The 24,813-nt window shown below is 40.6% G+C and overlaps 1 long non-coding RNA gene across 1 annotated transcript in view; it reads right to left on the bottom strand.

The window, feature by feature from the left end:
• The window catches only part of LOC120527200, a 106,131-nt gene that overhangs the window by 22,244 nt on the left and 59,074 nt on the right, over positions 1–24,813 (bottom strand). The window contains exon 3 of the long non-coding RNA XR_005633285.1: positions 142–245. This is a non-coding gene — a long non-coding RNA (uncharacterized LOC120527200). The remainder of the gene's footprint in view (positions 1–141; positions 246–24,813) is intronic.

Here is a 24,813-nt window from a genome sequence, read left to right as displayed (position 1 = left end):
TACTTCCTGCACCACTGTCTGTTGTTAATACAAAGTGCTAAGATGTTATAAATAAAATTCAAGCTCCAAATGAGAAGAGTACCTCATCGATGCTGGCAGGAGCAGTCGTATTCATGCACACACACCCACACTCATTCTTACCAGTTTAGCTTGACAATCAGGGTAACTCCTCCGAGAAAACAATCCACATAGTGTCATGTTCTGGGCTTTCAGTTGTATAGTCTTCTTCCAAAGCAGACTGTATTCTAGAGCAGAGAAAACAGACTTGAAAGAGCAAAAGACAACTTAGTAAATCTTCATCGACAAGATGACTCCGTCTCTGTCTCGTGTGATTCAATTCAAGAAAAAGACAACTTCTTCAGAGCTGTCCACTTCTTACTCATACTGAGTTGATAAAGAAGTACCAATTAATCTATCCATCCATCCATCCATTGTCTAACCCGCTGAATCCGAATACAGGGTCACGGGGGTCTGCTGGAGCCAATCCCAGCCAACACAAGGCAGGAACCAATCCTGGGCAGGGTGCCAACCCACCGCAGGACACACACAAACACACACTAGGGCCAATCTAGAATCGCCAATCCACCTAACCTGCATGTCTTTGGATTGTGGGAGGAAACCCATGCAGACACGGGGAGAACATGCAAACTCCACGCAGGGAGGACCCGGGAAGCGAACCCGGATCTCCTAACTGCGAGGCAGCAGCGCTACCACTGCGCCACTGTGCCGCCCCCAATTAATCTATTATGCACATTTTTGAGATATCAGAGGAAAACTATGACACAGAGAACACCCCATCCAGACCCCAAGGGGATATACCAACTCTTCATGCAATGGGCAGTGGCCAAACCTGAATTTGAAGACAGGATTTTGGAACTACGAGATTGCATTGGTTTGGAGTTGTGCTGTGGAGAGATGCTGGGTATATTGGGAGAAGGATGCTAAGGATAGAGCTGTCAAGAAGGAGGAAAAGAGGAAGACCTGAGAGAAGGTTTATGGATGTGGTGAGAGAGGACATGAAGGTGATGTGGGTAACACAGGACAGGAAGATATGGAAAAAGATGATCCATATTGGTGACCGCTAATGGGAGCAGCCAAAAGAAGAAGATTCTGGAACTGTGAAGCAGAAGCACTAAACACTGACACTTCAGCCTTGCCATTGAGCTAAGACGCAACAAATTACAGTGAAAAAGTAAGTGTACCCCATGGAAATTATTGACTTTTTCAACATATTTGAACAGGCAAACATTCAATCTTCTGTGATATACTTGAACAAATGACCCACAAAATCGACATGGTGTATTCATTCTCATAATCTAAATGAATACAAATGCAGATTTGTCACATGGAAAAAGTAAGTTGACCCCTACATTTATCACCACTTCAGAAATATCAAATTCAATTCAGGTTTTCCAGATAAGGTGCCAATGATTAGGACCTTCATATGGAGTATGCCAATGGACCTGACTATCTTATGTAAGCCGTAAATATCCAGGGTCTGGTATTCTCTTTGTTAATTACGTGTGTGTTGTCATCATGCCAAGGTCAAAAGAGGTCTCTAAGGACCTTGGAAAGAATGCTGTGGATGCCTATGAGTTTGGCAATGGATTTTAAAACATCACCAAATTATTTAAAATCAATCACTCCACTCTTAGGAAAATCATCTACCCTGTGATGTAGATTTCAAACAACTGCTAATTTGTCCGGGACTGGCTGGTTCAACAAATTCAGACCAAGATCTGACTGTCTGATACCAAAAGAAGTCTCCAAAAACTCTTGAGAAGGCTGGTGTCAAAAGTGTATGCATCTACTATCAGAAAGAGATTGTGCAGATTTGAACTGCACGTGAGGTGTGACAGGAAAAAGCAAAAAAGAACATAACAGCAAGACTACAGCTTGCCATTGAACATCTAAACAAAGACCAGGCCTTCTGAAACAATGTACTCTGCACATGGCCATAGTAACAGCAGCCATGTTTGCATTAAACCAAAGACAGCATTTCAGGAGGATAATCTCATACCAACTGTGACGTATAGTAGAACAAATGTTCCGGTTTGGGGTTGATTTTCTGCCTCACAGCTTGGGCAGCTTGCTCTCATCTATTCAATGATGAATTCTGCATCAAATCAAAGTGCGCTTGAGGAGAATGTGTAGCCATTTGTCTGAAAGTTGAATTTGAACGAGGAAATGGACCTTTCCACATGATAATGATCTAAAACACACTAGCAAATCTACCGAGCAATGTCTCAAGATGAAGAAACGGAGGGTTATGGACTGGCCTAGATAAAAGCCCTGATCTGAATCTCGTTGATATATTGTGAGGGATCTGAAATGCATGGACAGTACATGCAAGAAAAGCCACAAATATCTTGTAACTGAAGGAATTGTACATGGAGGAGTTGGTTAAAAATGTCAACGAGTCGAGGTTAGAGACTGTTGGGCAGTTATGCAAAAAACCTCCAAGAAGTAATTTCTGCTAAAGAGGCCATACCAGCTCCTAAGACCAAGGTAGACTATTTATTTATTTAATTATAAAGCACTTTAAAAACAACATCAAGGCTGACCAAAGTGCTGTACAATAAAAAAAAAGAAAACCCAACAGATCAGACACACAAAACCAAAGGGTAAATGAAACAGAAACACATAAGAACTGAAGAGATTCTTAATAAAAAGTATACAGATAGCCAACATATCATACTGGGTTAAAAGCCAGAGAGTAAAAATGTGTTTTTAAAAAGGATTTAAAGTCCGCTAGCGAAGGAGCCTGCCTAACGTGCAACAGCAAATTGTTCCAGAGTTTTGGGGCTGCAACTGAAAAGGCTCGATCACATCTGAGTTTGCATCGTGCCTTGGGAACACGTAAAAGCATCTGATCTGCTGACCTGAGAGAGCGAGACTGTACGTAAGGGTGCAACAGTTCCGACAAATAAAGTGGGGCACAAACATTAAAAGATTTAAAAACATATACAAGGATCTTAAAATGGATTCGAAAATGAATTGGAAGCCAGTGAAGGGAAGCCAAAATCAGGGTAAAATGCTCATGCTTTCCTGTGCCAGTTAAAAATCGAGCAGCAGCGTTTTGCACCAGCTGTAGGCGAGCAATGGAGGCCTGGCTAATTCCAAAAAGAAGCGCATTGCAATAATCTAGATGAGATGTTATAAAAGCATGGATCACTGTTTCAAGGTTGTGCTTAGACAAAACAGGCTTGATTTTTGACAGCAGCCTCAACTGGAAAGAGCAAGATTTTACCACTGTGTTCACATGGCTATCAAATTTTAAAGTGGAATCCATTTTCACACCTAAATTTGTGATCATGGATTTCTCAAATTGAGCCACAGTGGAAAGGTCGATGCAGGGGGTCCCGCTGGTGCTACTGGGTCTATATAGCATGACTTGTGTCTTGTTCTCATTAAAATTTAGAAAATGTAATGCCATCCAACTCCTTATGTCAATAAGGCAATCAAGCAGGGGCTGGACAGAACATGGACCTTGGCGCTTCAGAGGGAAATAAACCTGACAGCCATCTGCATAAAGATGAAAGGAAATTCCATTACCGTTACCGTTAGACCATTACATCTATTCATATTTTTGTTGAATACATAATTGAAAAGCCAAAATGTCCTTGTGATTTTGTTCAGGTATATCACCTTTATTTGTAGGCAGTGTTTGCATGAAGGTCTACTGTTTGCCTATTCAAATATGCTGGAAAAGTCCCATTAGGATGTTCTTACTTTCTAACATGACTATTGGTATAACTTTAAAGTGGGAGCTTCAGGCTGGAGCTGTGAGGCACTTGTCGATTTTCCTTCAGAACTGCTTTTGTCCTTTCCTGTTCAGGTCCAGGTCACTTTTATTTTTTTAAGCCCACTTGCCCAAGACTTTTAAGAAACTAATCGAATCATATGCTGTGCAGAGTGCGCGCTTTCAGAAACCTGAAAGAAAATAATGTAATCTGCTCGTAATAGATCTCTGTCTTAAAACACTGCTGGGTGAAATTGTATTTCTGCCAGTCTTAATTTCCCACCGGCATGCAGTGCACAATATCTGGTTTGTGCGATCACTGCAAAACTCTTGTTACTGTTAGCTGTGATGTATGTCCTGTACTGAAAATTAGCCCAGAGCAGTGTTTGAATTGAACCCCACCATCGCCACACACACGCACAGTCACAGAGTCAAAAAACACAAGCCCCCGTTTGACAGTAAAGGCGCTGTGGTTCATTTTTTATTCTGCTCACTGAGGCAGATCGAGGCTTCTCGCAAGAAAGAATTCATCTGCTATAATTCAAAACACAGATATTGATAAAAATGCATACAACGTCACATTAGACTAAGGAATAAAATTTAGCTGGTATAAATTAGAGAGTCGAGTTTTCTGCATTTGGGGAAATTGGTGGGGTCAGCACACTTGGATGAACTTTTCCTTGGAAAATCAACCTTTCTGACCATGAGTTTCTTCTGCCAGATAATTGCCAACTGTTCTCAATTGGCCTGAGTGTGTGAGCATCATTGTGGCCCCTGCCTGAAGATTCACTTTTAATATGTTTTTTCTACAAATTTATTTCATAGTCAAAGTAGTTGTTTATACTATTGTAGCGACCCGTGGTTGAGTCTTAAAGTTTTCAGAGCCGAACTCTGCCGTGCACTTCTCCCAAGCTGTAGGCTAGCGGACTGCCAGCGTTATACACGCAGCTTCACCCAGCTCTTTAAGTAGCGAGCACTCGTGTCCCATACACCGCACGACTCCGAGTGTCTCGGCAATAATTGCTTAGATGAAATCTTAGCAATACAGAGCTCTGTCCTGTTGTATCTCTTTATTAGAGCAGATAGTCAGAAAACAAAGCTCAATCTCATTGCATAGCCATTGCCAAGGTCGTTAACGAAGCCATTTTTCTCATTGATGGTAACTATTTACAATTTAATAACCCCGGACGGCAATAACCCAAACCCACCCCACCAGTTGAACACAAACACATACAACAATTACATCAGGACAAACAATTCGATTACCTTGTTAATTCAACACAACAATAAGCTTTTACATAAATTACCCACAATGCTTTTACATAAATTACCCACAATGCATCACGCCGCCAGCGCTGGCTGCCGGGTCACTACACTATCATTAATCTGGCTGGCAATGACATTTTGTGTTCACATTTTTTTGTTTGGTCACTGCCTGTTACAAGTCAGATAACTTATGATAATGACTTGGTCACGGTGATTTGGAAATTGTGGAGGAAAACGTACTGTTCAGATTAAATAGGCTGAAACCTAAAAATCACCAGGACTCGATGACATTCACTCTTAAGTGCTTAAGAAGGTTAGTGTGTACATCCACCTTAATAAAAGGACAAGTGTCTGTATGTCTGTCTGTGTGTCCATGCCTCTGTTATTCCAAATGAAGGTGCATCACAAACATTAACGCTGCTTTTACAGATTCCAAAATGGCATTTAACAGAGACATACTTGTATGTATTGCATGGAGCATTGCAAATGGTAATGCTGAGATCTATGTTGACTACTTAGTTTTTAACATCTCTTAGACAGGTGGCACAGCTAGTAGTACATAAACCCACAACGTGAAGTTTCAGAAAATCACTGTGCTAAAATTCCTGAAAACTGAACAACAGTGAATATTATTTAAATATATGCAAAAGAGTGATCAGGCAGGTCTACTATTGGCCAATTAGTTTAAATGCATCACAGGTAAATTAATGGAAGGAATTATTAAGAATAAGATTAAGCAACACTTGACAAAAACTGGAATTTAACTGAGGTGTCAGCATGGATTCAGAAGAGGGAGGTCATGTTTTACTGACATGGTGGAACTCTATGAGGAAGCAACAAAAGGGTACGATCAAAGTGCAGCATCTGATATTATTTATCTTGACTTTCAGAAAGCATTTGATAAGGTGCCACATGAGATGTTGGCCATCAAACTAAAAGAAGTGGGAGTTCAGGGTATGGTGTGTAGGTGGGGCAAAATTGGCTCAGACGCAGAAGGCAGAGGGTGATGGTGCCAGGACCTCTGTCAGGCTTGGGTGAAATCAAGAGTGATGCCACTCAGGGGTTAGTGCTATTTTGAATATATATTGTCACAAACTCGACTCAGAGTCATAGAAAGTTTTAGGGCAGCCACCTGTGTATTTGGTATCCTGGCTGCAAAGTCGCCAAAATGTATACAGCACTGACGTGCACAAAACCGAGTCCAAAACAGAACTGAGCGAACAGGGAAAAGGTGAAGGCTTTTAAAGGGGAAGACAGCAGGAAGTGAGGTCAAAGGGGTCGGGCTCATAAGGGTCTTCAACCATAGGCTCAAGACATCACAGGGGCTGGAGCCGGCAAGATCTTTTTTCATAGGCTTGGACCCGGAAATGTCGTCAAGAGGGCCAGGTGGAATCTCCCGTGTATGGTCTGCAGACAAGGGAGAAAAAGAGTCAGTGCACTCTGCCACATCCTGGTCTGATCTGGAACTGCCCTTACTCAAGCCCTTTAGCTGCCTCCCATGCGCACGTGTGTGACAATATAAATGATTTAGATAGGAATATAAATAACAAGCTGGTTAAGTTTACAGATGATACCAAGAGACGTGGAATGGCAGATAATCTCAAATCTGTTGAATCATTACAGAGGGACTTGAACTACATACAGGCTTGGGCAGATTTGTGGCAGAAAAACTGAAAGTCAGTAAATGTAAAGTGTTACAAATAGGCAGTAAAAATGTTAGGTTTAAATGCACAACGGGAGGTCTGAGACTCATGAGAAGAACTAGGAGTCCAGACAGTGTTCAGAAGCCATTAAGAAGGCTAACTGAACGTTAGATTATATAGCATGGTATGCAGAGTACAAATCCAAGAAGGTTATGCTCAAAGTGCAAAATGGCTGCCGTTGCATCATTCTGATGGATGCTGTACATTGGTAGCAAGTCAAGTGGCTCCCCACTCACTAATTAAAATGCTTTGTGTAGTGAGAAAAGTGCTATAGAGATGTAATTATTAATAATTATTATTATTATTAACACACTGCTATATGTAACACACTGGTAAGGCCTCATCTAGAGTACTGTGGCTGGGTGTTGATGACTGGGCTACAAAAAAACTCATTGAAGTGCTAAAAAAAAGTGCAGAGAAGAGTGACTTGGATTATTCTAGGACTAAGAAGTATGAAATATGAGAAAAAATTGAAGGATTTGAACCTTTGCAGTTTAAGCAAATAAAGATTATCAGGTGACATGACTGAAGTGTTTAAAATTCTGAAAGGAAATAGTACAGTGGATCCCGGCTGTTACTTTAAAATAAATGCGGAACGAAGCCCACAAAGACATGATTGGAAAGTTGTTAAGGGCAGATCTGATACAAATGTTAGAAAGTTTTTCTTCACACAAAGAACCACAGACATATGGATTAAGGTACTAAGTAGTGTGGTGGGCTGTAGGACTATCGGGATATTGAAATCTAGACTTGATATTGCTTTGGAGGAATTAGGTGGATAGGCTTTGTTGTGCAAAATGGTCTCTTCTTGTCAAAAGTTTTTCTAATGTTCGAATCATTTTTTAAATAATTTTTGCATAGACTATGGGGCTTTGAATATCAAGAAACATTTATAAATAGTGTAAACAAATGAAGGGCACACAAAGAAGAGTTGGGGTACTGTGAGGGTATGCCCTACATAATGAAGATGAAAAAACAACAAGATAGTTGAAAAACCACAGACAGTTACCATACACTGAGAGTCACAGTGGTTTACAGATCTGTAAATAGTTGCAGATGGTATGATGAAACACACACTCAGGTGTGGGTTCTACAAATAAATGCCAACTTCTGGCTTTGTCCTTCTTAATATCCCATCTGAGGCTGAAGGGTAGGCACTTCCAGTCTGAACTGACATCAGTATTCCTGTCCTGAAGGCAAAAGAGGGAAAGGTGTTACTGAGAGTGCCATCTCATGCTCGGTGGTGGTTTTACTATTTTTGATGAAGCCTTTTAGTTATACCCTACTCACACATGTTTAACACTAGGTGTTTTGTCCACTTATTGCCTCTAGAATAAAGTATATTTTAAAATTATTATTATTATGTCCTATCACAATGCCATGTTGTTTGTTTGTGGTCACCATCAATTCTGGGGGACCAGTTGCCAGGGGGAGCATTTTCGGAGGTGCTGGCATTCGATGTCATTGGCATGAAGCTTTAAATAGATAACGCAAAACTAGATAAAAACAAGAGCTTATGTGTGTGTGTTATTCTTTGTCCTATTTGTTTTTAAATTATTAGCATTCCCACTTAACCAAGAATCTAACTTTGGTAACAGAATTATTGCTTTCTTATTTTCAACTTAATTCTGAGTATGACTGCTATCATCTACTGGTCTATTTCAAAAACCTTTACTGCTCAGTTTCCTTAAAGAAAAATAGGCAGAGGAAAAGGAAAGAAACTAGTGATTCAGCTGAGTCTGTGCAAGAGCAAGCTTTTTTTTTTAAAGTCATGTTTCCCTGCTACAAAAAATTAGGATAAAGATTAGGAGATGGAAAATTTTGCATGCCTTTATCCAAGGTGACTTACAACACTTGTGATACAACTAGTTACATTTCTTTTGGTTTTCCAATTGGAGAACAGGCAGGTCAAGTGACTTGCTCATGTCAGTAATGGGATTTGTACCCACAACCTCATGGTTTGAAGTCCAAAGCCTTATCCACTACACCATACGGCCTGAAAAATAGAAATAAGACAAAATGAAAGTAGAAAGGTGTCATGTATATGTGCGCCTGGGATCACCTCTGTCAAGGTAAGCAGTACCACTCCATGATGACAGGAGATGCTGTCACTAACACTGTCTTCTCTTTCACCCGCAGTTCCAAGAGACGACTCCAGGAAGACGCTTGGCGTCTGCCTTCAGTCCCAAGATGGCCCCGTCCCTTCAGGCCAGGACACAATACAAATGGGCAGTTCCCCTAGAAATCCCGCCAATGGAGACAGATGAGACCCTTTCCTTTTTTGCCTGTAATAGTTGCTGGACTGGCTAAGATTTGTGTTGTGAATCTTGTATATTGAGCCACTGAGCAACATTACATTAGCCTTTGTTCAGTTCTGTAGTTAGACATCAGCAGATTAAATGGTCTAGTCTGCCTAGTGTCCTAATGGTTTTCATGACTCCTTCACAATCAGTTCACCAGTCATAAAGAATAGAAATCAGATATTAAAATCCCAAAACACTTTTGACGACGTCGTATCCATCAGCCCATTTGGATGTAATTTCTTGCCAACTCATTTCTGTCCACCATTTTGTCATTGTATAAAAAGCCATCTTTTGTAATACACATTGTCCCCAACTCTTTTTTCCTTTGTGGGAGGGTTTTTCATTATTACAATCTCCAGTTATTGGGGCAGCTATTGTCTTCCTACCATTCTCTGTAGCTGACCATAATATCCTTTATATCTGTCTTTACAGCTTTAATTTTGGGCCACAGCCAGAAACTCGCTTGCTTTGCCTTCTCAGCCAGCTCCTTAAGTGTCTTCTGTCTGGACCCAGTGATTCTGAGTGACTTCAGGAATTATTGGGTGGATTTTCTAATGAGGCCTCTGCAGCCAACCACTACAGTTTAGGTACTGTAGATGCCTTCCATCCTGCTTCTGTGCATGCCATGGACAGCTCACTGTAATTCTCTTTCTTCCTCTGAAAGGCTGCCTCCATATCTTCCTCCCATGGGATGGTGAGCTTGACCATGACCACTGCCCTGGCAGAGGTGGACCATAGGACAATGCATGGTCATAGGGAAGTGGTGAACTCACATGGGAATTTCAGCTATTGGTCCAGATCCACTCGCACCCAGGTGTCAGGACAAACCACTCCTTCTGGTTGATGTTTTGTGTGTTGGTTCCTTGCCTGATGAAGTGTATCCACTATTAGGAAGTTGACAGACTGGTCCTATTCCCTTACGTTATCTACGTTCCTCTAAAATCTGTTCCATTTTTGGCAGAACCCGGTCATGACACCACTGATACTGGCACTGCATCAAAGCTCTCTTACAGCCTGAAAAAATGTGATTATTGCTGGTGTTTTGGGTGACAGTTCTCCTTGGTGTCATCCCAGAGATGTATGTTTCTGGGACTTGAAAGGATGTCGTATATGGACCTTTTGAGTAAGGTCAGTCTTGCCTGAAGAATCATGTCAAACCATGTTATAGTCCTTTTGGTAGCTGCTTCCCAGTTTGTCCACCTCTTGTGTTGCAATTAGCTAACAGCTTTCATCTTGTACCTCTTGTCTTCAATTCTGGTCACTTCTGAACCCACTAAACATTTTCCTCTCTCTCTTTGTGGCTTCTGACCACATTCTGGGACCTGGTCCATATCAGTGGCTGGCCCTGCCTGGTTGTAACGACTAAGATATCTCCTGGTGCTTCAACTTGATGATAGCCTGGTCGACTGCTTGTTCTAGGCCCTGAACAAACTGGGACCTTTGCTTTCTAAATGAAAGGGTCAGTTGAGCCTCTGAGCTTGAACACAAGCCTCACCTATTCCTGCCTGTAGGTCATGTTGAGCGATTTCAGTGATAGCTGGAGTGTGTTAATATATAAATGAATTTTGTTTGCTTTTTTCCTTTAAACCTGAGATTTGCTGTCATTCACTAAGGAGAATTTTGAGTATTTTGAACTTTGAACCCCATTTTGGGACTATGAAGAACTGAAAGCCTGCTATTTGAGTTTGGGGCTAGGCCGCCGGGGTGATCCCTGCTCCTGAGACATACACATAGTAGATTTTGATTATTTTAAGGCCTTCTCGCCCTTTTTGTCATTTTTCTGCTGCAGGAACACCAAATCAGCTTGATGAAGTCATAGGAACTTGTCAAAGGTAGCATATCATGCAAGAAATGGGCATATTGGTTTAAACACACAACAACACACAAACTGTATGTTACAGAGAAAGATTCTGCTATGATTCACCTTAATTTAGAAATGTATTTCTGATTAAATGATTTTCTCCAGACTTTTATAGATGGTCCTGGATTATTATTGTTAAGGAGAAAACAGTTCTAATGTCAGAATCAACCCTTGGAGAATATTTAAGAAAGTTAAAAATGACTTCCACTTTACCATGATGCCATCTTGTTTCAGCAGAGCTGTCTTGTGTTCAAGCAGAACACAAGAAAAAAAATATCCAGGAAATGAAATGAGGTTGAAGGCAAAACAAGAGCCATAAGACAATAAGACAAGTCGGGAGGTCAAGGGTGCCAAAATAACAAATCCAAAACCATAACCAAAACTTCTAGTAGAAAAGAACAAGAAATACATTTCAAAACCAGGAAGTGAAAGAGAAAGTTGACATGCATAATTCTTTGTTATCTTTTTAGACATTTATCCAATTATGGATAGTGAAAAGAAGCATTAGGCCAGTATATAAAGTGCTATGCTAATGAGGTAACATATCGTGTTGCACAACACCACACGCGGCAACTGTTGGTCAATACACAAAAGAGTGGCAAAGTGCATTGTGGAAATGAAACAGTGCATTGGAATTATAAAACCTTAGCCACAAGATACTGTGGAACAGGCCCTGGACACAGACAGACGGACATCGTTGTTTCACCCAACACACGTTTATTCTGTACAATATTTACAATAAAGTCAGTGCACGTCCCAGTGCCTCGAGCACCGATCCCCCAAAGTCCAGGCCTCACAGTCCTTTGTGCCTTTCTTCTGGCCGCCTCTAGTCCTCTCTCCAGCTCCGTTCTCTTCCACCCGACTTCCGCTCTTGACTGTTGGGAGGCAGCTCCTTTTATCACACCCCGGACGGGCTCCAGCTGCTTTCCAGCATTCCTCTGCGGACACGCCCCCGTGTGGCGGAAGTACCGGCTGCGCACCCAGAAGCCCTCCGGGTGTCCTCAGTCTTCTACCCCCCAGCACTTCCGGGTGTGGCAGATGTGCTGAGGTCCAGGGCTCTTCAGGCACCGGGGCGCCGCCTGGCGGTGGCCACGGGCCCCTACAGGGTTGGGCTTCCGAGGCCCCTACCCGAGGCCACCAACAATACCAGGGCGGTCACCCCCTCGTGGTCGGGAGGAGGCATCAGCCCTCCTCCAGTCCCCTCAGGCATCCCAGCTAGGCTACAGTTGCCTAAGGTTTTGGTTGCCTCCATTATAGTCCTGTTGGTTTTAGACTTTCACTTGTTTATTTGGTTCTTTCTTTACAGTGTGCCTTGTAGCAGAATACATCCAATTTTATACCGAGTGCATTATCAAGAAATCACATTGATATTCCACTTCCTTCACAAGGCTTACAGCAAACTGTTTAATTATTACTTTAAAGAGTGCTAGCTGAGGACAATATTGATGAATGACTGCTATACAGGCAGTTTTTATTAAAAAAAAAAAAAAACTGGCTATTTGCAAACTGATCAATTTCAGTCTCATAGCTAATGTTCCCAGACTGTCAATAAATCGTGATATACTGTTATTATTTAATTGCTATAAAATTTTGATCCGCTACCTATGCATTTATTTATAAGGACACAAGCAGATCAAATGCAATTAAAGAATGATCTGAAACAATTTCAATAATGAAGATTTGAATGCCAGCTCCACCAGTGTTAATGAGATCTAATGTATGAATATGAGGGTGCATCTGCACTTTCACAACTTCTCCAAACTCTTATGAGTCAAGAGAATACATTTGCTGAGGATGTTTGAATTTGTGTCTGGGTGCAAATTAAAATGACTTTTAGCTAAATCTGATGAAATGTTGATAGATTTACACTATATCCATCTTCTAGAATTTCAGTTGTTGGTTTGGTCGCTGACAAAGCTCTTGAAGACTGCTCTAGCGATATGCTTTTACCCCATTGCCTATGAAGTGTCTTGGTACTGGTGTTCTTACTCTTTAGGTCAATCAACTAGGCAGAGCCTGATGATGATAATGATGATTATGATTTATGTAGCAGATGCCTTTATCCACAGTTACTTACAAAGAAAGTTTATAATATGAGGGCAAATCAAAAAGGTAAGGCAATTTGAAAATTATGCAGTAACTGGATCGGACAGAAGCTGAAGCAATCCAATGCATGGCATATGGGTAGCTCGAACATGCACATTGCATCGCTCTGCTATTAGTCTAGTTGAAGCCAAGGTCAAATGAAAATGGATGCTCTGCTGCGGGATTGCACAATTGTTGAACAACGCTTCATAGTGAGATTTGTTTGGGCATACCACAGAAATTCAGCGAAAGGATGCTGGGCCGGTATGGAAGTGAAAACAGCAGGACTCAATGAAAGGTTTATGAATGGGTAGAAAGGGTTAAATTGGGAAGAACAAGTGTCACAGATGAAGCTTGACCTGTTCAACCATCAACATGTGAGCCCATATCGACATGGCAAATGCCTTCATCAGAGAAGACCCACGGGTTACATCGCCTCCACAGTGTTCTAAAACTTCAATGTCCTCATTTTCTCATTCCCCAATAACTTTCTTGCTTCTTCAGAGGGGACATCCCACATTCATTCAAGGAGAATATGGTGTCAAGCATGTACACTGAAGGATCACCTTCTGGGCTTGTCAGAGGTATGTACTTCCACTCTGGGACAGGTGGCGGTGCTGTCCCTAACAGTGCTGTCTCTTTTCAACAGCACTGAGAAGATACCCTATGTGGGCAAATTATTCCATCTCTTTTGCTATGTATTTCCATTCTCGGACAGGAGGCATCTCACTTGGATCAGAGTTGACTGCAAGAAGTCATTAGATGTCACTGTAGGTCCGGGGAGCTGCAGAAGCTAGAGAAGCATACATCATTGCAGTTTTTGACTACAGTTTATTGGCAGAAGTTAGCAGATGTCACTATAGGCCTAGAGGACAATAATATATATGGCTAAGATTAGAGGGAACATTAGGCATTAGCCATAAGTGTTGTTAAGTGTTAGTACATTTAGGGTGCAGTATATACAGTAAAGATTAGAGGTAACTTAAGGATACAATTATATTTGTTAAGGTTAGGGGTCTGTATGGTTAATGTGTACTTGTAAACATACCTAAATTAATAAATTCTCTGTGCTTTATGAGCTTATTCTAAAATATTACTGATTAGATCCTGCCATGTTTTGAACAAAGTCTGTACAGATCCTCTAACTGAGTATTTGATTTTTCCAATTTCAAATAGTATAACACATCAGTTTCCCACTGACTTAAAAGAGGAGAGTTTGGGTTCTTCCAGTTTATCAGAATAAGTCTGCGTGCCAACAGTGTAGTGAATGCAATCACAATTTGTTTGTCCTTCTCCACTTTAAGCCCCTCTGGAAGAACCCCAAACACAGCTGTTAATGGGTTAGGAGGGATTGTGAGTCCAAGGCTGTCTGAAGGTAATTAAAATTTTGTCCAGAATAATGTTAATTTGGTGCAGGCCCAGAACATGTGACCCAGTGAGGCTGGGACTTGGTTGCAACGTTCGCAGGTTGGATCATGCCCTGGAAACATTTTGGAGAGTTTTAGTCGAGACAGATGTGCTTGTTATATAATTTTGAGTTGTATAATTGTATGCTTTGCGCATATGGAGCTTCGAGTGAATTCTCTGCATTGCTACTTTCCACTCTTTTTCTGATATATTAATTGAGAGATCTTTTCCCAGTGTCCTCTTGGATCTTTGAAAGGAGGGATTGTAAAATGATTTTATATATTGTAGAGATGGTGTCTAAGTCCTTGAGATTGAGCAATGTTCTTTCCAGCATGGATGAGGGTGCAAGATGAGGAAAATCTGGAAGGTTCTGTTTAACAAAGTTCCTGATTTGAAGATAGTGAAAGAAATGTGTAGCTGGAATGTTAAATTTGGAATGTAATTGTTCATAGGATGCAAAGACGTTGTCTATATAAAGATCTCTAAGCAAGTTAATTCCAAATTTTTCCAGATATTAAAACTGCATATGTTTGTGAAGGTTGAAAGAGGTGGTTCTCTTGCAGGGTGCCACAGATAGAAGCTTCTCCGTCTTAAAATGCTTTCTACATTGGTTCCAGATTCTAAGTGAGTGGAGCACAATTGGGTTATTAGTATATTGCCGATAGCGTGTGTTTATTGGAGCACAGAGCAAGGAATACAAAGAAGTACTGCAGGATTTTACTTCTATTGCGGTCCAAGCCTGTGTATGTTCTTCTATTTGTGTCCAGGTTCTTATCGCCTGTATATTTGCTGCCCAGTAATAAAACTGGAAGTTAGGTAGAGCCATGCCGCCTTCTGCCTTTTGTCTTTGTAGGGTCGCTCTTTTGATGCGTGGATGTTTTGAATTCCAAATAAATGAGGTTATTGTTGAATCTAATTGCTTAAAGAATGATTTATTAATGTATATTGGATGTTTTGAAATAAAAAGGAGCTTAGGAAGAATATTCATCTTAACAGTGTTAATTCTTCCAGCTAGTGTGAGATGAAGGGTTGACCATCTATGCAAGTCTTGTTTAATTTTTTCCATGCAGAGGAAATTTTGTTGATAAAGAGCTTTATGTTTACTTGTGATGTTTACCCGAGGTATTTAAACTGTTCTGCAATGATAAAAGGTAGGGTGTCTAATCTAATATTATATGCTTGAGAATTCACTGGAAAGAGTACACTTTTATTCAGATTAATTCTGAGACCAGAGATCTTTTGAAATTCTGTGAGTGCTGCTAAGACTGCAGGCACAGAATTTTCTGGGTCCGATATATACAGTACCATATCATCTGCATATAATGAGATTTTCTGTTCCAGTCCTTCTCTGCTAATCCCCTTTATCTGATCAGTATTTCGACAATGTATTGCCAGTGGTTCAATGGCAATTGCAAACAGCAGTGGTGACAAGGGCATCCTTGTCTAGTGCCACGTTCTAGTTTAAAGTAGTCTGAGCAAATGTTGTTGATGCAAACTGAAGCTTCTGGGTTAGTATACAGTAATTTAATCCATGCACAAATGTTCGGGCCAAACCCAAACTTCTCCAATGTAGTAAAAGGTATTTCCATTCAATCATGTCAATGCTTTTCTGCATCCAATGATAATAATATTTCTGGGGTGTTTGATTTAGTTGGTGAGTATATTACATTAAACAGGCGTCGAAGATTTGAAGATAAGTGTCGGCCCCTAATAAATCCAGTTTGGTCTTGTGATATTACGAGGGAGCACTTTCTCCATCCTTCTAGCTATGATTTTAGAGAGTATTTTAACGTCGTTATTCAGAAGTGAAATTGGTCTGTATGATGCACATTGTAATAAGTCCTTATTTTGTTTTGGAAAACAGTGATTAGTGCTTGGCGAAAGGTTTGTGGAAGAGATTGGTTATCTCTGGCTTCTGTAAATGTTGCTAATAGGAGGGAGCTAGCTGAGCGGAGAATTTCTTGTAAAATTCTGCAGGGTAGCCATCAGGGCCTGCTGCTTTCCACCTTGGAGTGACTTTATAGCATCTAGTAATTCTGATAATGCCAGAGGTTTATCAAGTTCCTCCACACTAAAAGTGTCTATTTGTGGTATCTGTAATGTATCCAGAAATGCATTAGATTGTATATTGTCTTCTTTAAACTCAGTAGTATATAGGGATTTATAGTAGTCTCTGAAAGTGTGCATTATATTTTTGTGTTGATGATTTTATCTCCGTTGGTTGGTGATTACGAGATTGCTTGCACTTCTTGTTTGTGAATTTGTTGAGCTAAAAGCTTATTAGCTTTCTCTCCATGTTCATAGTAATGATGTCTGGATTTGTAAATTAGTTGTTCAGTTTCTTTAGTTGTCAAGAGGTTTAATTCTGAATGTAGAGCCTGCCTTCCTATGTAGAGTCTGCTTGGTAGTCTGGCATGTTCTTCATCTATTTTAGTATTTTGCTTTTTATCTCTGCTACTTTCTTGGTTTCTGATTTATTTCTGTGGGAAAGATATGAGATAATCTGTCCTCTTAAGAAGGCCTTAAGAGTTTCCCAGAGATCTGCAGGATGTATTTGTCTCTAGAAAGAATTTGATTTGTTTGGATATAAATTCAGTACAATTCTCGTCAGCTAATAGAAGTGGGTTGAGGCGCCATCTGCGGGGTGAGTGTATGGGGCTTAGTAATTTCAGCTCCAAGATCATAGCATTGTATTTGCAAGATTTAATCTTAGGCAAGAAGTTATTGTCTATAAAGAAGTAATCAATCCTTGAGTAGCAATGATGTACTGGTGAGTAGAAAGAATATGTTCTTGAATTTGGGTTTAAAAACCTCCAGGGTCTGATAAGTTGTGATCAGTTATAAACTTTGTAATTATCTTTGCGTGTTAGATGCTTCCCCTGTGGAGAAGTCCTATCTAAAAGTGGATTTAGAACACAGTTAAAGTCCCCAGCCATTATAACTTTATGAGTGTTCAGATTGGGAATGGATGCAAATAAATTTTGTATAAATTCCTTATCATCAACATTAGGTGCATAAACATTTATCAAAATCATTTTACAGTTAGATAAGTCTCCCATGACCATTACATATCTCCCTTCAGGATCCAATACTACATCTGATGCTACAAATGGTACTGTTCTATGTATGAGAATTCCCACACCTCTAGTTTTCTTTGTAAAACTAGAATGGAACATTTGGCCAGTCCAGTCTTTTGCAGCTGGAACTGATCCTTGCTTAGTAAGTGGGTTTCCTGTAACAATACTATTTTAGCATTTAGACCTGTTAAGTGAGAGAGTACTTTCTTTCTCTTTAATTTGGGATTCAGGCCTTTAACATTCCAGCTTACAAGTTAACTGTCCCATCATGGAGACACTGATTCTGAGTTTTTGATGTCATTTTATAGTCTTAACTGGAAGTGAGAGCGCTTCTGCCTTAATTTCCTATTTCCCCAAGAGTTATTGCCATGCAGCTTATTATTACGTTGGTAGTTATAATTATAAAGATTAAGGGATAGATTAGGTATAGATCAAGCCTGCTCTCTTTCTCAATTTAACTCCCCACCCTTTCTTTTTGCCTCCCCAGTGAGGCTAGAACCCACTTCACACAGTCCCGGTCCTCTGACATACCCAGAGACAGAGCACGTCCAAAGCAAAACAAGCCCCCACGCAGCGGCGCTTTAGGGTTAAAAAACAGAGATATCTATTACCAATATAGTCTAAAAAAATCATGCACTTAAAATATATATAATCTTCAGCAACCTTAGTGTATTAAGATAATACACCCGGAAAATAAACCCGGGGAAAGGTGTTGTTTGTCTAGAAGAAGCATAATAAGTCTTAATGCAATAATATCAATAACAATAAACCAAGGGTATGAGTTTGAACAGTCTCATTTAGGGTAGAGAGAAAATAATTAGATAATAAATAAAAAAAAAAAAAAGAAAAAGTAATCAAGCACAATAAGCACAATAAAACATAAACAGATAGCGCCCTAGTAATAATGAGTAATAATGAGAATATATGATGATAAAAACACGTATTTTAAACAAATAGATCAGACAGTAGATTATTAATCCTTGCCATATCATTAACGGCCATGACTCACTATTATGTATCAGAATAGTCCCGGGATCAGCTTTCTTAATTCCGTTTCTGTTTCTTACTTGGCAGCGAAGACATAGAATTGACCCTGCAATTCCACTTTCAGTTTGCCCAGATACAAGAGGCTGTATTTGATGTTGGCTTGCTGTAACCGCTGTTTAATGCTGTAGAAGGCTGTGTGTTTATTAGCTGTTGCTGGAGAGAGGTCAGGGAAGATACGAATGTGGTTGTTTTCATATATAATCTCTTGCTTGTTTCTGAGGAGTGCCATCACCTCTAGCTTAAATGACAATCTTTCAAAGCGAATAATAAAAGATCTAGGTCTAACAGTATTTGATGACTGGCAGCTAAATTTTCGGCTATTTCAATCCGAGTCGTGAATGTCTCCTTGAGATCCTCCAGTTGATCAGTAAGCATGCTCAGTTTAACCAAATTCTCCTGAATGTGCTCTTCAATTTTACCCAGCACCTGTCGCAGCTCCAGTTACAGCTCCTGTCGCAGCCTTTCATTTGCCTTTACCCTTGCTTTCTCATTTGCATTCTTGCTTTTATCTCTTGCATGAACTCAGCGAACATCACCTTCAGTTCAGACAGTTCAATTGTGCTTTCTTGCACCGTGGGTGAAGCGGCAGGCTCTATTGCAGCAGGTGTTCCCGCCTCGCATGGAGTAATTGAAACCGCGGACTGCAAGGCCTTTTCCAATTTCAGGTGATCTCCAATCGGCGAGCTATCGAGACCTGCTTCACTCACATTCGTACATTCGTTCTCCATTTCGCTCTCATCCGGTGACGATGTGGCGGACCATGGTCTTGAGGAGTCTGGGCTTTCGCCCATTTGATCCAGGTCAGTCTCTGAAAGGCCATATCTTGAACTAGGGCTTGCTGATCTTAGCTTGGTTGCAGCTTTAGTTTTCGGTTCTTTCGGACCACCTTTCTTGTTGGCCATGTTTATATATGCTTACCTATACTATAGCACTGCCCCTCGGGTTGAATAAGTACAGGATAACTCAGGATAATAAGCAGATAATATGAAAAATAACACCACTGCTAGCGGAGTTCCACTTCAGACGTCCATCTCTCGCAACAGACGAGACCAACCCCCCAAGCTGTAACTCTGTCTAGAGCAGGCTGTCCACAAAAACTGCGTGATCGTGCAAGAAGAAGACTAGTGAGGAGACTACCAAGAGGCCGGGGCTCAGCCTGGAGAAACTGTGCAGACAACAACTGTTGCCTGGATGCTTCACCAGTCGCAGCTTTATGGGAGAGCAGCACAGAAAAGGACAACTCAGCTAGGGATTGAGGGGGTCTGAAGTCATCGGGATGAAGGTTCTGTTACCTGGTGAGATCAAAATCAAGTTTTTTGGCCAACAGACTAAACACCTTATTTGAACGTTGCACATCATCAAAAACACAGCATCTCCTATTCAAGAATGGGCGTTGCAGCGTCATGCTGTAAGGTGCTTTTCTGTAGCTGACCCTGGGAGGCTTGTGATGGTAGAGAAGAAAATTAATGCAGAAGAACACACAGGAATCCTGGAGGAAGACCTGGGGCCTCATGTATAAATGGTGTGTACGCACAGAAATGTTGCGTAAGAACTTTTCCATGTTCAAATCGCGATGTATAAAACCTACACTTGGCATAAAGCCACGCACTTTTCCACGGTACCTCATACCTTCTCATACGCAAGTTCTCCGCTCGGTTTTGCAGACTGGCGGCACCCAGCGTCAAAGCAGTGCTACTGTTCCTGTGTGGTTACACCTTATTTTCCTGACGCAGCTTTATAAATACACTGAAACTAACCGCATATTGTTTATTAGTGTAATGAATCTGATTGTAATTAACTTGTAACAATATAATGGTCCAGGGAACAGCTATAGTATTCCAAATACCATAACTGCTTTAGCGTTGTTACTCTCACTTCTCCTTCTTCTTCTTCTTCTTTCAGCTCCTCCCGTTAGGAGCTGCCACAGCGGATCATCTTTTTCCATATTACTCTCACTGCACGACTCGGAGTATTTATATCACTGTATCTGAGTGTGAATCACAGCAGCAGCTGATCGGAAAGAGAATTATCGGTATACAGCTTCAAGGACACGCTGTCTCAGCCTCAGTTTTAAAGCCTTTCCTGTACGGACCTCGCGGTTCAGAAACATTTTAATCCCAAGAACTTTAAATGCACTCAATCAATTGCTCCTTGTAGAACTGTTAGTACTTATAAGTACAATCACCCCACTGTAAACTTGCACTATAGTTATAATATCGCACAACCTGAGCCACTTTATAAAGCGCGTATTTACATATGATGACGATATCATTTTTAAGATGAAATGCAGCAAAATGTTTATTAAATTATACAGATAAAACTTTAACTTCATTTAAATAATCTATATTCTTCACTGGGAGTGTCGTTAAGGATAGAATAATTAAACATGTACTACGAAGATATTTCAATGTTCCTTAAACGTTTTGAAGAATCGGCGCTAAGCTTACAGATGGCTTAACGTCTATTACAGAGCTGATTGTGTGGCGATCGGTTACTTGGGGAAAGAAAAGCACTGACTGCAGTAGCGGCTACGCCAATATATATTGAATATAAAACAGAAAGAGAAAATAACAACACAGCTAAAAACGCAGCGACAAATTTCGGCAAAAGTTAAATGCTTGTGTTATAAGCACGAGGCGGCTATGCAGTGTCTGCAACGGACGTGGCCATCCACCGTGCATAAGCTACCTTACTGACATTGGCAGGTGAAGGAGCCACCAATTCTTCCTCTGCCAAGTGCCACCACAAGCCTAGAGCCGCCCCTGAGTACTGCTGCAATAAATTGATTTCATCGAAGTGAAACCCATGTTTAATAACGTGCTTTAACTCCTATCATCATAAAAATGATATTACGTATACATCTCAGTATTTTAGTTATTCAGAGAGCTGTAATGTCACGAATGTATTGGATTCTGTGTCCAGTTGGAGGAAGAGAGCCGGTTTAAGAAGCAAGTAGTGATTCACACACACAGAGCACATAGAAGATCACATACAAAACAAAGCATTTAACGTGTTATACTTTAATTACGATGTGATTTGAGAAACTGGTTAATTAAACGATTTTAAGATGAAGTTTATGATGTTCTACTTTAATGACAAAATAAACTACGTGATTAAAGTGGAAATGTCAAGATTGAAGTTGACATTTTGTGCTTTTTCCTCACTGTGTGCTTTTTTTCTCTGTACCCTAATAAGCTTTCATATGACACTCGGACAGTGGGCTACAACTCGCCTTTTCACGGCGACTTTGATATGTGACTTCTTTTTTATTTCTGGCACTGTGCTATTTTGTGAATGTGAGCTTTCAAGTTTCTCCAACACGCTATGTCACTCGATCAACATCCTTTTGTTGATTATACCACGGTTTATTTGAACAAATAGTATGTTTTTCCTTTGCCTCCACTTGGTATTCGCTGAAATTCTTATATTTTCCCCCCTGCTTTTCCCATTGTCTTTTCACAGAAGGCTGAGTTTAAGGGCGATTTATATTCATTTGCATATTCAAAGAGGCGTAATTCTGGGAGGAGTTGGGGCGTTACATAAAGCGCGTGCACGAGCATTACTTTTCACGCTGATCGGGATTTATGTACCGGAAGAACGTGGAAGTTGGAGTACGCACAGATTCCTGCATCTGGATTTTTCTGTCGCGTAAGCACATTTCGGCTTTTGTGCTTACGCCATGTTATAGTGCGAGTTCTACGCACGGCGTTATACATGAGGCCCCTGATGAAGTCTACAAGAAAACTGTGCATTGGGAGATTTGTTTTCCAGCAACCAGAAAGCCAATGAGACTCAGGAATGGCTTAAAAACAACAATGTGAAGGGCCTGTAGTGGCAGAGGCAGAGTCAGAGTCCAGATCTCGATCCTATTGAGAATTTGTGGTTGAACTTGATGAAGGGTGTTCACGCCTGAGTACCATGCAACCTGACAGACCTAAAGCAGCTTTGCAGGAGGATGACTGGGTTAAAAATAGCAGAGTGGAGATGTGCAATGCTAGAAGAGAGAAAGACCTATGCACACAGACCCAAGACTGGCATGGCTGCAAAAGGTGTATGTACTAAATACTGACTGGAAGAGGGGTGAATACTTTATGGAAAACATATGAGTTTGTAGAGTCCCAAAAATAGTTGCGCTGCCAACCAGGCCACCCTGTTTAATATTCTTTGCAAAATCAAACACCTACACTAAAATAAACTGGCACATGGGGGCATTGGAACACAAAGCTTCGACTGGGAACTCCATCCTGGGGTGAGTTTAGGTCAACGTGAGATGCCCACTTCTGGGGATGGGCTCTTTTTATATGTTACAGACTGGAAGGGGTCAACTTCTTTGTGCTGCGGAGGGAGAGAGCCAAGTCAGTAAGTGACTGTACCCCATTCCCCTCTGGGGTGTTACCGCTTACTTGGTCACAGCCGGCAAGATGATTCTCAGACAAGCATGTGTCAAACTTATACAACCAAATTACTTTGTATTTTATGTTTCTAATTCATTTAGTACAGAGATTTGTTTAAAGTTTGAAATTAGTCTTTTTCAGCTTATCTGTGTCATTTATCTTTACCGTGATTCAATATTTGTAGTGTCATTGATTTTAAATTGTATGTTTTATTTTATTTTTTGCCCACACGAACAAAAATGAACTTAATTTTATAAGGAGAGTAAATGTCAAAGCATATTCTTTTCCTTCTGTGAAAACAAGCAGAAGCCCAGGATATGGCTAGGATGCCTTAGCAGTATTGATTACTTTATAACCTGCGAATGGATAGGACAAGGAATTGCCAAACTGGTTTACAGCTTGGGAAAGGAAGGTAAATGGACATACTTAAAGCAATCCAAGAGTTTGAGCGAGGACATCTATCATATTGACAGCCAGCCAATCAAATGTGTGTTAACATCACATTTTCTGGAACCAGTTTCATCTAATCGTCAGCTAAAGAATTTCATGAACAATATCAATTTCTAGATCAAAAGCCACCTAATGACATTCATCTTTGACATCTTTTATTTTCCGTAAACTATTTCTAAAGACAATATACTGTATATGCAGATTTTACTATCAATCTTATTTTCTAATATTTCTTGTTCTATTTGGTATTATTATTCATTTAATAAATACCAGTCAGTCAGTCAGTCATTCTCCAACCTGCTATATCCAAACACAGGGTCACGGGGGTCTGCTGGAGTCAATCCCAGACAACACAGGGCGCAAGGCAGGAAGAAATCCCAGGCAGGGCGCCAGCCCACCACAGAAAAACACACACACACACATATGCCAAGCACACACTATGGACAATGTAAGATCGCCAGTGCACCTAACCTGCATGTCTTGGACTGTGGGAGGAAACCGGAGCACCTGGAGGAAACTCACGCAGACACTGGGAGAACATGAAAACTCCACGCAGGGATTACCCGGGAAGCGAACGCAGGTCTCCTTACTGCGAGGCAGTAAGTACCACATTGTTTTTACATTTATAAACTTTGTTTTTATATCTAGTTTATTTGAAGTAATAAGGTAAATATTCAGAGCACCTGTAGTAGTAAGTAATTGTCATATGTTCCAAACTGCCAGGTTTATCGGCTGAGGGCGAAGAGCTCAGTCCAATAAAGAACAGTGCTTTAAAGTAAGACATCACTGGTTAATAAATGGCATTTAGTAAAGTGTGTTGAGCCTTTGTATACTTGAATAGGTTTTGAAGACCAAAAGTAATCTTTAGGTCTGAGATATATCTAAGACATCATACGTTGTTTGTGCCTATGATAAGTAAGTCTCTTGAAGTACAGGGTGGGGCATAAAGATCTCCCACATTTTAAAGGAGAACTGCGTGGCAGAGAGGTGGGGTAGGTCTAATTCGGTAGGTTAGGCTCTACCGTTTTCAGTATCCATCATGAGTTGGACTGGTGAACATCGGGGCTTTGTTGTTCAAGTGTATTATGAGAACAACAGTTCTGTGATAGTGACGTTTAGTTCACGGTTTTGTTTTCAGTCGGCTAGATTACTGTAACGCACTCCTCTCAGGTCTACCCAAAAAAGTCATCAATCGATTGCAACGAGTGCAGAATGCAGCGCTAGAATCTTAACTTGGAAAATAAAATCTGAGCACATCTCTCCAGTTTTGATGTCACTACACTGGTTACCTGTGTCATTTAGAATTGACTTTAAAATACTGCTTATGGTTTACAAAGCCTTAAATAACCTCGCTCCATCTTATATTTCAGAATGTCTGTCACCTCACACTCCAAATTGTAACCTTAGATCTTCAAATGAGTGTCTGCTTATTATTCCGAGAGCTAAACTTAAAAGAAGTGGTGAGGCGGCCTTCTGCT

Source organism: Polypterus senegalus, chromosome 4 (assembly GCF_016835505.1).
Source record: "Polypterus senegalus isolate Bchr_013 chromosome 4, ASM1683550v1, whole genome shotgun sequence".
In the NCBI taxonomy this organism is placed as follows: Eukaryota; Metazoa; Chordata; class Cladistia; order Polypteriformes; family Polypteridae; genus Polypterus; species Polypterus senegalus.
This window is presented reverse-complemented; position numbering and strand designations above follow the sequence as displayed.